The 13019-nt window shown below is 39.4% G+C and overlaps 1 long non-coding RNA gene across 1 annotated transcript in view; it reads left to right on the top strand.

Annotated features, from left to right (window-relative positions):
- The window catches only part of LOC125109397 (uncharacterized), a 206939-nt gene extending 202284 nt beyond the window's left edge, over positions 1-4655 (top strand). The window contains exon 4 of the long non-coding RNA XR_007130217.1: positions 4516-4655. This is a non-coding gene — a long non-coding RNA (uncharacterized LOC125109397). The remainder of the gene's footprint in view (positions 1-4515) is intronic.
- The last annotated feature ends 8364 nt before the right edge of the window (positions 4656-13019 follow it).

Below are 13019 nucleotides of genomic sequence, written 5' to 3'. Positions count from 1 at the left end.
AAGCAATATAGAATCATTTACTTGTACCCTTGAAGTTGATGCCCTTGATCATAGAGATTTTCATGACCTCTCTAAAGTTACACTGCAAGTTGTTGCCAGAGCAAAAATCCTATTTCACTGCTCCTTCATCTACCATGTGGCCTGCCCAAAGATGGTAAGGGAATGAAGTAGATCCTATGAAAGCCACACCAGATGAGGAACAACTTGCACAAAGCAGATAGATGGACAAATAAATTTGCCCAGTTTCTTTGGTTCTTAACTTTTCCTTCTCTTAGCTTTTTTTTCTGTATCTTTCATTAATCTCAATGGTCTCAACTTAAACCCAGCTACAATCTAGAGTCAGCTATAGCAGGACTTTAGAAACAGTGACAGCTCATTGATATGCTATCCCAAGCTTCAGTGACCCTTCCAAATATTTCCTTTCTGAGTCTTACACAGCCAGATCCGGGAAGCTACTGATGAAAATGTGTGTTATCTCTGGTGGATGAGGAACAGAAACTCATCCCATCAGTTTGTAGTAGGGATGAGCTCTTGGGGATCTGGACAATAAGTTATTCATGTTGCTACTTGCATTTTTCCCTTAACAATAGCAAATCAGAAGGAACAAGGGAAAACCAGGTTCTGTCCTCCTATCAAAGAATAACAGAATAAATAGAAAACTTAGTTTTTAAAAAAAGCACTAAGTTAATTTCAAAGTTCTGGAGCTGCATTTGTGTTTGGTAAAAATAGTGCAGTACTCACCCCCACAGCTGTAACACCAAGTCCAAAGTAGAGAATAGGGAGTTGACAAAAACAGCGGAAAGAGGGAAATGCCTAGAGAGAGACTAAATGAGATAGGCGTGGGTTTCTCAATGAAGATAACAGTCAACGCCTTCACAATTCCTAGGGAAATTTTTCCACTTAGTTATTTTTTAGTTAAGTATTTATTGCACACCTCTGGTGAGCCAGGCTTTCTTTTTCTAACTTTATGTACAAGTGGACCAGTTAACAAGACAGAGAAAATCTTCACTCATGACCTAGTGGTGGGTTGAAGACAGCTATTAAATCCATAACCAAATAAATCAATAAGGTAATTTCTGATTAGGGCATAATGCAGTGATATAAGTAAAATTAAAAAACAAAAAAACACAAAAAAGCATTGACAACACCAAATGCTGGCGAGGAAGTGGAGCAGCAGGAACTCTCATTCATTGCTGATGGGAATGCAAAATGGTACAGTCACTTTGGAAGACAGTTTGGCAGATCCTTAGAATGCTAAACATAGTCTTACCATATGATCCAGTGATCACACTAGTAGGTATTTATTTACTCAAATGAGTTGAAAACATATGTCCATACAAAAACTTGCGCACAAATATTTATAGCAACTTTATTCATAATTGGGAAAAATTGGAAGCAATCAAGATTTCCTTCAATAGGTTAAACTCTTGTGCATGCATATAATGGATGCCAATCTGAAAAGGCTACATATGGCCTGATTCATACTTATGTGACATTCCGGAAAGGCAAAACTACAGAGACTGTAACAAGGTCAGGGGTTGTTAGGGGTTCAGGTGGAAGGAAGAGATGAAGAGATGGAACACAGAGGATTTTAAGGGCAGTGAAACCATCTGGACGGATTTGTAATGTGTTTTGCTTTTGTCAACACATGGAATGAACCCTAATGTAAACTATGGACTTCAGTGAGTAATAATAAATCAATATTGTTTTGTGGTTTGGAACGAATGTACACACTAATGTCAGGTGTTCAAAATAGAAGGCCGTGCAGTGGGGAGAAGAAGGAGTATATAGGAACACTGCATTTCCTCATCCACTTTTCTGTAATCTTAGAAGATAAAGGTCTGTAATTTTTTTTTTTTTAATGCAGTGGTAGAGAATCAGAATGATAGGAGGGACTCTAATATCAACTGGGTCTTCAGAGAAGTCTCTCTGAAAAGTTGACCTTTCAGCTGACTGATAGGAGGAGCATTCCAGACAGTGGGAAGGGCAAATATAAGGGCTCCATGAAGGACCATTTCATAGCGTTTTTCACACACTTTGTAAGGTAGACTGATCAGAGATTTTTAATTTTCATGTTCATTAAAGAACAACTGAGGCTCAGTGGTTTAAGGAAGTTATTAGGGCTCAAAGAACAAGTTAATGGAGAGAGAAGACCAGGAGCTAGGTCTCTATGGGAACGTGACCGTTTGGGTGCCGGAATTCTGGGTACATCCACCACAGCTCAGAGCCTGGGAGCTAGACCACCAACACTGGCCATCAACACCATGTAATAACAATGGCTTCCCTGTCCTGCCCCTTCCTGTAGTTCACCCAGGCTTCCGGTGCCCACCTATGTGGCTCTTCCCACAAATCCTAGTTACTCCTGTGACTTCATCAGGCTCCACACCTTCTTTAAAAGCAAAACAAACAAAATGTTGTTGCCATCATAGTACCATCTCTCCTACACCCCTGTGTCTTCTAAAGCCATGTTTTCCCAATTTTGATCTCTATCAGAATTGTGTGAAGAAGTTGGTAAAACTACAGGGACAGAGGCTCTATCCCGCATTCATTGTGGTGTGTGTGAAAATTTGAAAAAAACAGTGCTCTAAAGCAGAATTCCTCAAACTTCCATGTGTCTGTGAATCACCTGGAGTTCTGGTTCAGTAGATCTGCAAGGGGGCTGAGATTCTGAATTTCTAACAGGCTGTCGGGTGGTATGGGTGCTATCGGTCTATGGAGCACACTGCGATTGGTGAAGAATCTAAACAGAGAGCTATGACCAGTGGTAGTGTGGGATCCTCGAGTGAATAACTGATCTGATAGGTTTGGCAGCATTTTCTCTCAAAAGAAAAATGCCCATTTTCCTTTTCAGAATTTTACTGTGTCAGGTGCTGAGTAATATTTTCCTTCAGTTCTGCTGGAGAGACACGTCCAACAGAAGTACAGTAGTATCTGTCACTACGCATCGGGACAGAGAAATAAAAACAGTGGCAGGAGTCCTGGCTACATCCATTCATAGCCACTGTGTCATTCATTCCTGTTTCTTACTCCCGATCACCCCACAAGTAACTAGAAGTTGTTTAAGGAAAACATGGTGAATTTCTTTCCCAAATCATAGTAGTTGCATTTGTGCAGTGTACACTTTGTGCCATACATTAACCAATTTATTATATGCAAACCTTTATTCTGTTTTTAAAAATAATGAGGGTTAAACACATGTCCAGAGGTGCATAAGGGATAGAGTCCAATTTCAACACCTGGATAATACAAAGTCCATGCTACCATCTTTCTACCAATATGACCCAGATTACAAAAGCATATTTGCCTAAAATCTGGGTATTTTGGATACGCCATTGAGTGAGGTACAGTTGATATTGATCATAGGGAATCTAGAGTCATGCTTAATAGTGAATAATGTGGGGTTTCAGTATTGATAATGATAAATCTTAAGAGTTTATGGAGGGGCGCCTGGGTGGCTCAGTGGGTTAAGCCACTGCCTTCGGCTCAGGTCATGATCCCAGGTCCTGGGTTCAAGCCCCGCATCGGGCTTTCTGCTCAGCGGGGAGCCTGCTTCCTCCTCTCTCTCTGCCTGCCTCTCTGCCTACTTGTGATTTCTCTCTGTCAAATAAATAAATAAAATCTTAAAAAAAAAAAAAGATAAGAGAAGAGTTTATGGAAGCTCTCTTGGTAATATCTGTGATTTTTGCGGGGGAGGGGGGACATAAGCCAGTGTGAAGTATAAGAAAGAATACTTAGCTAGGAAGCAGGAGACAGATATTCCTGTCCTGACTCTGGCCCTGGTTTGATGACTTTGAATAAGTCATTTTCCCATCCTTAGCCTCAATTTCTGAATCAATACAATAACTGATTTGTTTAGGTCATCTCAGCAGGATTTTGTGGCTTTATCACTGACTATAAAACATCTACTTCAGCACTGCTGAATTAAAATAAAGTCCTGATCAATAAACTCATGGTTTATTAGAGAAGAAATCTGCTCTGCTGTGACCTGTTCAAGGTTATGCTGTGACTTGGTGACACAGCAAGGACAAGGACCTAGGTATTCTCAATCTTGGTGCAGTGTTTCTCCCCACATAAGGCCCTAGTAAAATGGTCACTTAATATGCATCTAAATAAAAAAAGGGGATTGTTGAAATGCAGTAGCCTGTGATGGAAAAATCTTCAGACCAGGGGTGTTTTTTATAAATACAAAAACACTTGCAGTTTTGCATAAAATAATAAATAGAAACTTGTAATAAATTTAAAAAAAAAAAGCTTAAATGACTAACATGTATTGTATTCTCCCCATCAGACATCATGAGACATCAGGGAACAAAGATGTATGGGCAGTGACTCTGATGACATGTTTTTGTCACTTTCCACCTCTGTGCAGTTTTCCCACCTGAAAAATGGAATTAATGATAACAGATATGGCATGAGGTTGTGGGAAGTAATGGGTTAGGTACATGGAAAGCACTAGGAAGGCACCTGGGAAAGGGCATGCTCAAAAAAATATCAGTTATTATCACAACTTTACAGATGAGGTGATTGGGCTCCAGAGGCATTTCATGACCCCAGGAGTTCCTAAGTGCAGCCGTGCAACTAGGACCATTTTCTCGGCAGAACTTTCTGCCACATCACTGGTTCATGGAGAAACCATACAGTTCAGAGCCAGAGACCAAAGTATGGATCCCTTTTCAGCTCTATTCTCAATTTATGGCCCTGAACAAATTCCCTCAGTGCTCTGATCTTGGCTTCACCTAAGAACAGACATCAACAATGATATTTCTTCTACACGTTGGTCACAACCAAATTCGAATGTTCCCTGACAGAGTCAGGTTTGGTGAAATGAGGGTGTCCCCCCAGTGGCCATGGAGGTAATGCAGAGGAGTGGCCATGTGATGCTGCTGGACAAGGGTGATCCACAGTCACCCAGCCTGGTCCCCAGTTAGTGACCTTCAAAATGCAAGGTGAGGACAGCTCTGTTAGGCAGGAAGAGGGCCTCACAGACACAAGTTAGTTGTAGGAGAACTCTCAGCTGCTTTAAACCACCTTGAGCCACTTGACCTTGATGAAAGACATCTGGGGCCTGTGTGATGAGGTCACTGAATTCCTGGGGTGGATCCTTGAAGATCTCTGGAGAGTAGCAGCGTCTCCAGTTTGTGCTCTAAGATGTGGAGCCATGTGTTTATGCAGATCTGTCCAACCCCCCTCTCAGTAGAACACTTCTGTGGCATGCCGTGGTTCAAGGGATGAAGCCAAAGCTCTTGAATAAGGAGGACGTGACTGACTTCTCATACCTGGTAGAGCCCCTGCCTGCCCCTCCCGCTTCATCCGGCACCTGGCTTCCCTCCTACCCTGCCCTTCCTCAGCCTGGAACATCACCTCCTCGGCCACCGCACATCACATGTGCTGTTTCCTCGGAAATGTGCTGCTCCTCCCCAACCTCCTTTCTGACGTCATTCCCGCATAACTTTCCGATCTCAGGTGGATCATTTCTTTGGCATATCTTCTTGTTATTAGACTCTTTATTAGCTCAAATCTCTTAGTGACTTTGTGGTACCACGCACTCCTTCTTGGTAGCACTTGTGACATGTGGAGTTTTCCATTCAGTTGTCTGATTCTCTTATTACCGTCTCTCTCCCCTGAGCAGTGAAGAGCAGGGGCAAATTCTACCCCTGGTCTTTACAACCAAACATAGTGTCTGGACATGACAGGTATTAAAAGCAACTTTTTTTTTAATGAATGAAAAAATGCGACTAGTTTTCCAATGGTGTAACTAGTCTGACACATAAGAAAATGTAGCAAGGGATTTAGTGAGGACTTTGTGATCTCCCCTAGGGAACAAGGGGAGAAATCCACTCTCAGGTATAGTACAAATGGGTTCATGTCTAACACATCAAGGTGAATTCCTTAAATTTTCCTTTGAGGTCGATTGGAGAAAGGATGATCGTAGCTGGATCCTAAATCCATAATATAGCAATAATTTGGATAAAGACTGGGTGTGCTGTCACAGATGGATAGAATTGATAGAAAAATCAAGATCACGAAAGTAATTGATTAGTTGAAATATTGAGGCAAATCTAAAAAAATTGACATTGAGCTTTGATAAAACCGAAAGTCATTATTTTGGGCTAAGGTGAAGAAATAAACAAAAATTCTCCCAGTGGAGGATAGTAAGGATGATTAGGAAACACATACGAACAACTCTTGTGCTCAAGGATTCCAAGCTTTGTGTGCGGCCTTCCAGAGTGCCTCAGCTTACTCGTAGGAACACCTTAGGGGTATGTGAGCAAAACACAACTACTAGCTTGTTCACGGTTTCAACATGAGATGGATCTACATTTCTTGCCATCATGTTATATGTATGTGAAGCTGGGTTTGGAGAGACTGTTGGGATAAAAAGCAAGCACCATGTGAAAATCAACCTGGAACAGAAAGCAAGGGTCGGAAGGCTTAAAAAAATGTGCAGAGCCCAGAAGGTTCACACATCTAGTTAGTAACTAACTGCTTATTTAAGAATGAAATGAAAATATTTTTCTTTCAATTCGTTCATATTATTTCTTATTAAAATTTATTATTTCTAAATGATCATTTAGTTGTCAGAACATAAACACTTATTAGATTATTTACACCTAAGTATTGAGCAAACTATAACTGTTAGGTGTTTCTTCTGGCTTAGGTGTGCTATGGCAAACTTACCCAGACATAAACTCATGAAAACCAAGAAAATTTTGGAATCTCTGTCCTTGATATTTAGGTCCTAACTTAAAGAAATAACTGCAGAGAGGAAAGAAAAGGAATTGATTTCAGAAACATCTTTATAATATTTTTTCCTTTTATATACTAATGCTTGACAATTGAGAGTTCACTAAGAACCTGTATTTAAATCACTTAGTATAACACTTGATATATAGTATACACTAATTTATATATATAATTTATATATAAATTATTGCTTTTTTATAAGAAACATGTAGAAAAGAGTAAAATGGGAGATAACCATCAGAGAGAAAACAAAAGCAACCTGTAAAAAACTTGTTGATATACTCTCTTCTAGTGTGTTTATGAATAATTATAATCAATATGGTTTTATGGAATTATAATCAATAATTATACTCAATAATTATAATCAATATATCAATAAATATAATCAATATGGTAGGCCACTTTGTTCCCTGACCTTAAATGCAATTTTTATCAGAGTTATTCGTGCCTTTGAATATTTTCATAAAGTTATTTTCATGGCTCCACAATTCTCCTCTGTGCGAGTATATCATAGTTTATGTACTTTCCCCGTGATAATTTGGCATTTCTCCCAATGTCCTCTATCATAAAAATGCTTTGCTATATGCTTGTGTAAACATATTTTTGTACACAGCTCAAGTAAGTTTAATTAATATGAATTCAGTAAACGTTTTACAGATAAAGCATAGTATTTCATGATTAAATGTAAAGAACATATGGAAGAGAGCGGAGCTGAGCTGAATTAGGTGGCTGGGTGGAAGGCGTTCACAGGCTGTGACATAGTAAGGAGCAAGGGAAGTTTTGGGGGGATCAAGATGAAGTGAACAGATATTGAGCATGGGCTGCCTTGGGAAACATCCAGATGAAGATACCCGGAGACAATCAGAGCTGTAAGTTTAAAATCTAAAATATACGTCTTGGCTGAAGATAAGGGGCTAGTGATCCTTTATGACATAAATATGTATATAGATGTATATGTGTTCACGCATATATGAATGTGTGTGTATCTACATCCGCACACAGACACATGATATGTGAGCATATGAGATCACCTGGGGAGTAAATACAGAATCATCAGCCTATTGTCTGGGGCAAAGAAGGTGATCACATCAATGTGTAGCATGTGGCCAGAGCACAGTTAAGCTATATGTTCATTTTTCAGTGCCAGGTTTAAACAGATTTGAACAGAGAAGCCAGGTCTCTGAGTAAAGGCGTCAGAATGAAGCCAAATCCCAGACTCCATGTCCCAGTGGGCGATGAATGAATGAGAGACTATAAACATGGAACAGTGAGATAAAGCATAGCCAAAACTCCACTGGCAGATACCAGATGAGGCAGAGTTATAATTTATGTGACTACTCTTCCTCAGGTATCAGTAAGCTAAGTAGAAAGTAACAGCAAATACTCCAACTCTGGATCAAAAGGTAGGCAAGGAGTCTCAGATAAGGTAGGAAATGTGTCAAAGAAAATCAAACCTGTATCGACTGAACAAATAGGAAGGCTGGAGAGAGTTAACAGAAATCAGAAGGAGTGGTATGAGAAGCAGGCACGAGAAACATATTCTGAGTGAAAGAATGGAATCTGGAGGAAAACAAAGCTGAGAAAAAGAAACTGAATCCTGTCAGATGCTTGTAGTGTATAAGAACTTGGAAAAATGAATTCAATAGGACATGAGTTCAAAGACAGGATTATTACTGCTTGAGGGAGCATACTAAAATCCCAAACAACCTTATGATTGGTCTAATGCATATGTTTAAGAAAAGAGCATAGAGTAATTAAATTAATCAAACTAATAGCATAAAGAAAACATTTGAAAAGTCTAAGGAAATGTAAAAAAAAGGCAAAATATTAAAATAACTATAGGAAAAATGCTAAGCATGAAAAATAGGAAAAGATATATATATCATGAAGAAAAGAATTTTGTTGAAGTGAAGAACTCAGAAATTAAAGAAGTACTTAGCTTTTGGATGAAAAAGATCCTCTGTTTAATAGAAAGAAGTGATATGTTTTAATTGAGAGTAAGTGATATCCCAGAGAAGTTAATGAATTTAATGAGCAGAGAACATTTCTTCTTGTATTTAGAGGAAACCAAGCAGCCAGCTAAGACAGGGGAGAAGCTGGATGGCCTAAAAACTCTCCACAACATTTAATATAAGTAGATAATGGCCCAATGTCAACATTTTGAGAAAAAGAGGACAATCTCTGAATATCATATCCAGTCATGTTGCTATGTGAGGACAAAGGCAGGGATTTGCTGACAATGAAAGTACGTGGGGACATAGCCCTCTCAGACTTCTGTAATTACTAGTCAAAGCCACCAAGAGGATAACTCAACATAAAGATCTAAGAGGGGAGAAACCATAGTAAAACCATCAGAACCCATCAAGTACAGAACGGAAACCAAAAACAGTAGATGAATTGTGAATTGTGACTAGAATGTACGTTCTCAAAAACTCCAAACTCCATAAACGATGAAATTGCAAAGTGGGAGCAGAACAGCCCCATGTATAAAGGTGACCATTATTCTCTTTCATATCAGGAAGATCAGTGATCTAGCCTAGAGTTAACTCAGAAAAACTTTTATTTTGTTTTTTAATTGCTGTCAGAGTCAGTTGATGCTCTTAAATAATCACTTTTCTTAACTTCAGGGAGCATTTAAAAAAATATTATCTCTTGAGATGAAGAGACATTTATCTGTTTTGCCAAATGTTTCTCTACTTTGGAAATTACTTGCTTCACTTTCTTTGAAGCTTGTTTAATTACAGTTAAGCTCAATACTTTTATTATAAGACAACAAGGAGGGTATAATCTGACTTTCATAAACTTAAAAATGTTTTCATTGCTAAAGATTTCTATGGTTCTCTCTATCATGCCTTTAAAAAAATCTATCATTATTTATATTTTCATCCTCACAGTGCAGAGCAAATTCAGGAAAGTTGTTACTGATGGTCAGTTTTCTCTGGATTATGAAACTGTGGATGACTTATAGTTTTATTATTTTTACTTGAACATGTTGATTTAACATGTTGATGAGAAGTGATACATTCTCTTATCTTATTCAATTTTATACAGTAAATATTTGTTGAGCACCTGCTATGTGATGGCATTATCCTAAGCCACAAGGATAGCAGGGGACACAGCAAATATTTGCTTTCATGGCATCTATATTCTAGTGGGGGGAAACAGACAATCAACAGTTAAATAACTAACATATCTGGTAGAAGGAATCTAGAATTCAAATTAAACAATAAACTTGTTTTCAAACCAGAAGAGGAGAACATCCAGAGAATGGGAACACATTCCAAAGATGATCATATAGGACCATTTACTTGAATTAAGAGCTTTAAGAGGCAGTTGAAAGCTGTAAGAAGGTTCATCTTGCAAAAGAAGTAAGAAATGTCAACAAATATCTCAAGAGTCATCATTTGGAAAAAGTAGAACTTGGCAAACCCAAAAAGCAGATTTCAGATCGTGGGTTGCCAAGGTGCAGGGAGGCAATATTTGGCTTACTATTTAGAACAACACAGTAATTACAGCTGTTGGAATCCATAACATCCTGCCATGGTAATGCCAGCACTGCTTAAACAGTCATAAGTGGGATTAACATTTGGGGGGAACATGGTGCAGGAATTCACAAATCTTTTGGACATTGTCCTAGATAAGACAGCATACACATTTCCATAAGATTCCATCCTTTTTTCAGGTACCTTGACAACCTGTCACTTAAGAATTCATGGGTGTGAGGAGGGGAGAGAGATTAAAGTCAGCTACATCATAATTATGTACAGTGGTATCTATCAAGTGTTGTCCTGTAAGTGTGGTGCATACTCCTAGGATTTAGGGAAATAAGTGTATTTATTTTAGAATCAACAGAGAAAAAAATTTTTTTTGGTTTTAAATTGAGTTCAAGTAAAAATTCCACCCACAGCTGAATTGCTTGTTCATCCCCTATTCATTAAGGGGGTGTAGAACTACTCTAATTCCTTCCAATAATTTAATGATTTAGGGTTTACTAAGCATTTCCCCTTTATTTTTAACTGTAGTTTCAAGGGAAAGCTTGTTTCTAGTAATAAAGTAGTTTAGCCATTTAAACAATCTGTTCTTTGCTGCAAGTATAATTTCATCTATGGAAATAATTGCCTTTGTCTTCCTAGTCTCCCCAAAACAAGCTCATAATAATACTCAGTGGAGTAATAGAGAATTCAGATTGTTGTATCCAGACCTAGTCATTCATGAAACTGGAAACACACACACACACACACACACACACCGTTTAGCATTCCCTCTTCTCCGTCTTCTCATTTACTGTAAATGAAAGTAAGTTTAAGGGTCAAGAGCTAGAGCCTTGTCTCCTGGCTTCCTGGTTAGCGTTCGACCTGTTGTCACCTGACCAAGGATGTTAAGATATCAAAAGCTATAGATAGAGTCTAAAGGGCATATGTGGAAGTTTTGGGTTTTCTCATGATCAGTCCTTGGAGAGTCAACCCGTAGATGTCCCCTCAAAAGTGCTAGCAGAGGGAGGGTACAACTATTCAGAACTAGGAAAAGGAGATTCATTGATGGTTGAGAAGGACACAGTAGCCCAGACTGTCAGTTACTCCTACCACCATAAATGTGGGGCTTTCTGAAAAAAGCTGGAGTGAAGAATAATGCTTTTCCTGGGGTTGATGTTGGTTCTACCCCCAAACCCCACATCTGTAAAATGGAACATGCAATAAATCATACAAGGGTAGTGAGAGGTCCATGGCCCAGAGCCCAAACTTAGCTCCTATGCTGCTGTATGATCAAGGCCTGATGCCAGCTTCATGTCAACCAGTGTCAAGGCAGAGAGAATGAGGGAAAACCTCACTCCCCAAAGAGCCACAGCCTGGACTGTGGATGCAAAGTCATCAAGTTTAGTGTCCCACCAACCTGAAATTAGACTGCAAATGGGTGGCATACCTGAGTAGAGTAAGCACAAACCTAGGGAGGGAATCTCTGACTCTCCCCACATCACTCTTTCATCTCTGAACTGATCGTTGGTCTGAGGAATTATCCTTCAGGAAACAGAAAAAAACAAAAACAAAATACTTGTTTTCAGTAAGAGAAATTTTGAATTTTGCAATTTGAAACTTTGAGGCCCACAAAAGCAAGTAATTTCCAACTGAACAGATGCATTTTTTTTTTTTTTTAAGAAAATTTTGTTTGGGCTCAAGGTAAAGAGCTTACTGTACAACACAGGTATTCGAAACCCTTTTCCTGTCTTTAGAAAGCATGTTGCCTCGTGAATGGATCATAGAGCCATTTTAGAGTGTTGTAAAAGGGACCTGCAGGAAAGGCTGCATTGCATGGATTTACTTATGAAGGAAACAGGTTGAAGCTACTTACATGAGCAGAGCTGTGACAGTAGCAAAGACGCAGTGAGCAGTCCAGGGCCCTCCTCTTCTGAGATTATCAAGCAGGACGGGGATAGTCCAGCATGGAGTGTGGATTGAGAGCACAAGTATGGTGGTGCAGGGAGACTGGTCTAGAAGAACTAGGACGGCTTTCTGGCATTAGTAGGAGGAATGAGGTTTTAAGCTTGGGAAATCAGAATTCTCCAGGCAAAACGGAGCTAACTGGCATGAGAATGCTAGCAAGACTGGCCACGGCCTGGCCTGTCCCCAGTGCAGGAGGAGCTGACAGGCCATTGCTACAAGTGGGCTGTGCTATGGGTCAACCCTGGTGTCTTCTTTGAACTCACTTCTGTAGTTACTGAAAAGCTGGAAAGGAACTATAAAAACAGTCTGTCTTGCCTCCTTTGTCCACTCTGTGTTTTAAAAATGAGGAAACTAGTCTAGAAGAAGTAACCTACCCAATATAACCAGGCCTTTAACATCAGAGCCAGACCTGGACCTGGCTTCTTTCTGGATAAAATTCTCAAGAGCCCAGTGAAGTCTTTTTCATTATAGAAGGCCCGAGTACACGTTGGTCTTTGTGGCACAGACCTCCACCTATCATTTTCAACCATGCTTTTTTTAGTCTAAAGGTTCTCATTTTCCAAAATAAATTATTTCTTAACTGAGCAGACTCCAAACAAAACCCTCCCATATTTGAATCATGCTGGCCTGACAATGCACAGTGTAGGCTTGACTTTCCATCAAAGACATTTCCTTTTCCAACCCTGAACTCCCCTTCTCTTCCCCGAACTATTTTATAGTTCAGTCCCAAGGTTCCAATGTCAGAGTTTGCAAGAAATCTGGCTCTGGGGTATAATCTAGCCAAGCATTTATCTCAAGGAGAACTGAAACCCAAGTTATTAAGCTATAAGAAGACTT

Source organism: Lutra lutra, chromosome 9 (assembly GCF_902655055.1).
Source record: "Lutra lutra chromosome 9, mLutLut1.2, whole genome shotgun sequence".
Classification (NCBI taxonomy): domain Eukaryota; kingdom Metazoa; phylum Chordata; class Mammalia; order Carnivora; family Mustelidae; genus Lutra; species Lutra lutra.
This window is presented reverse-complemented; position numbering and strand designations above follow the sequence as displayed.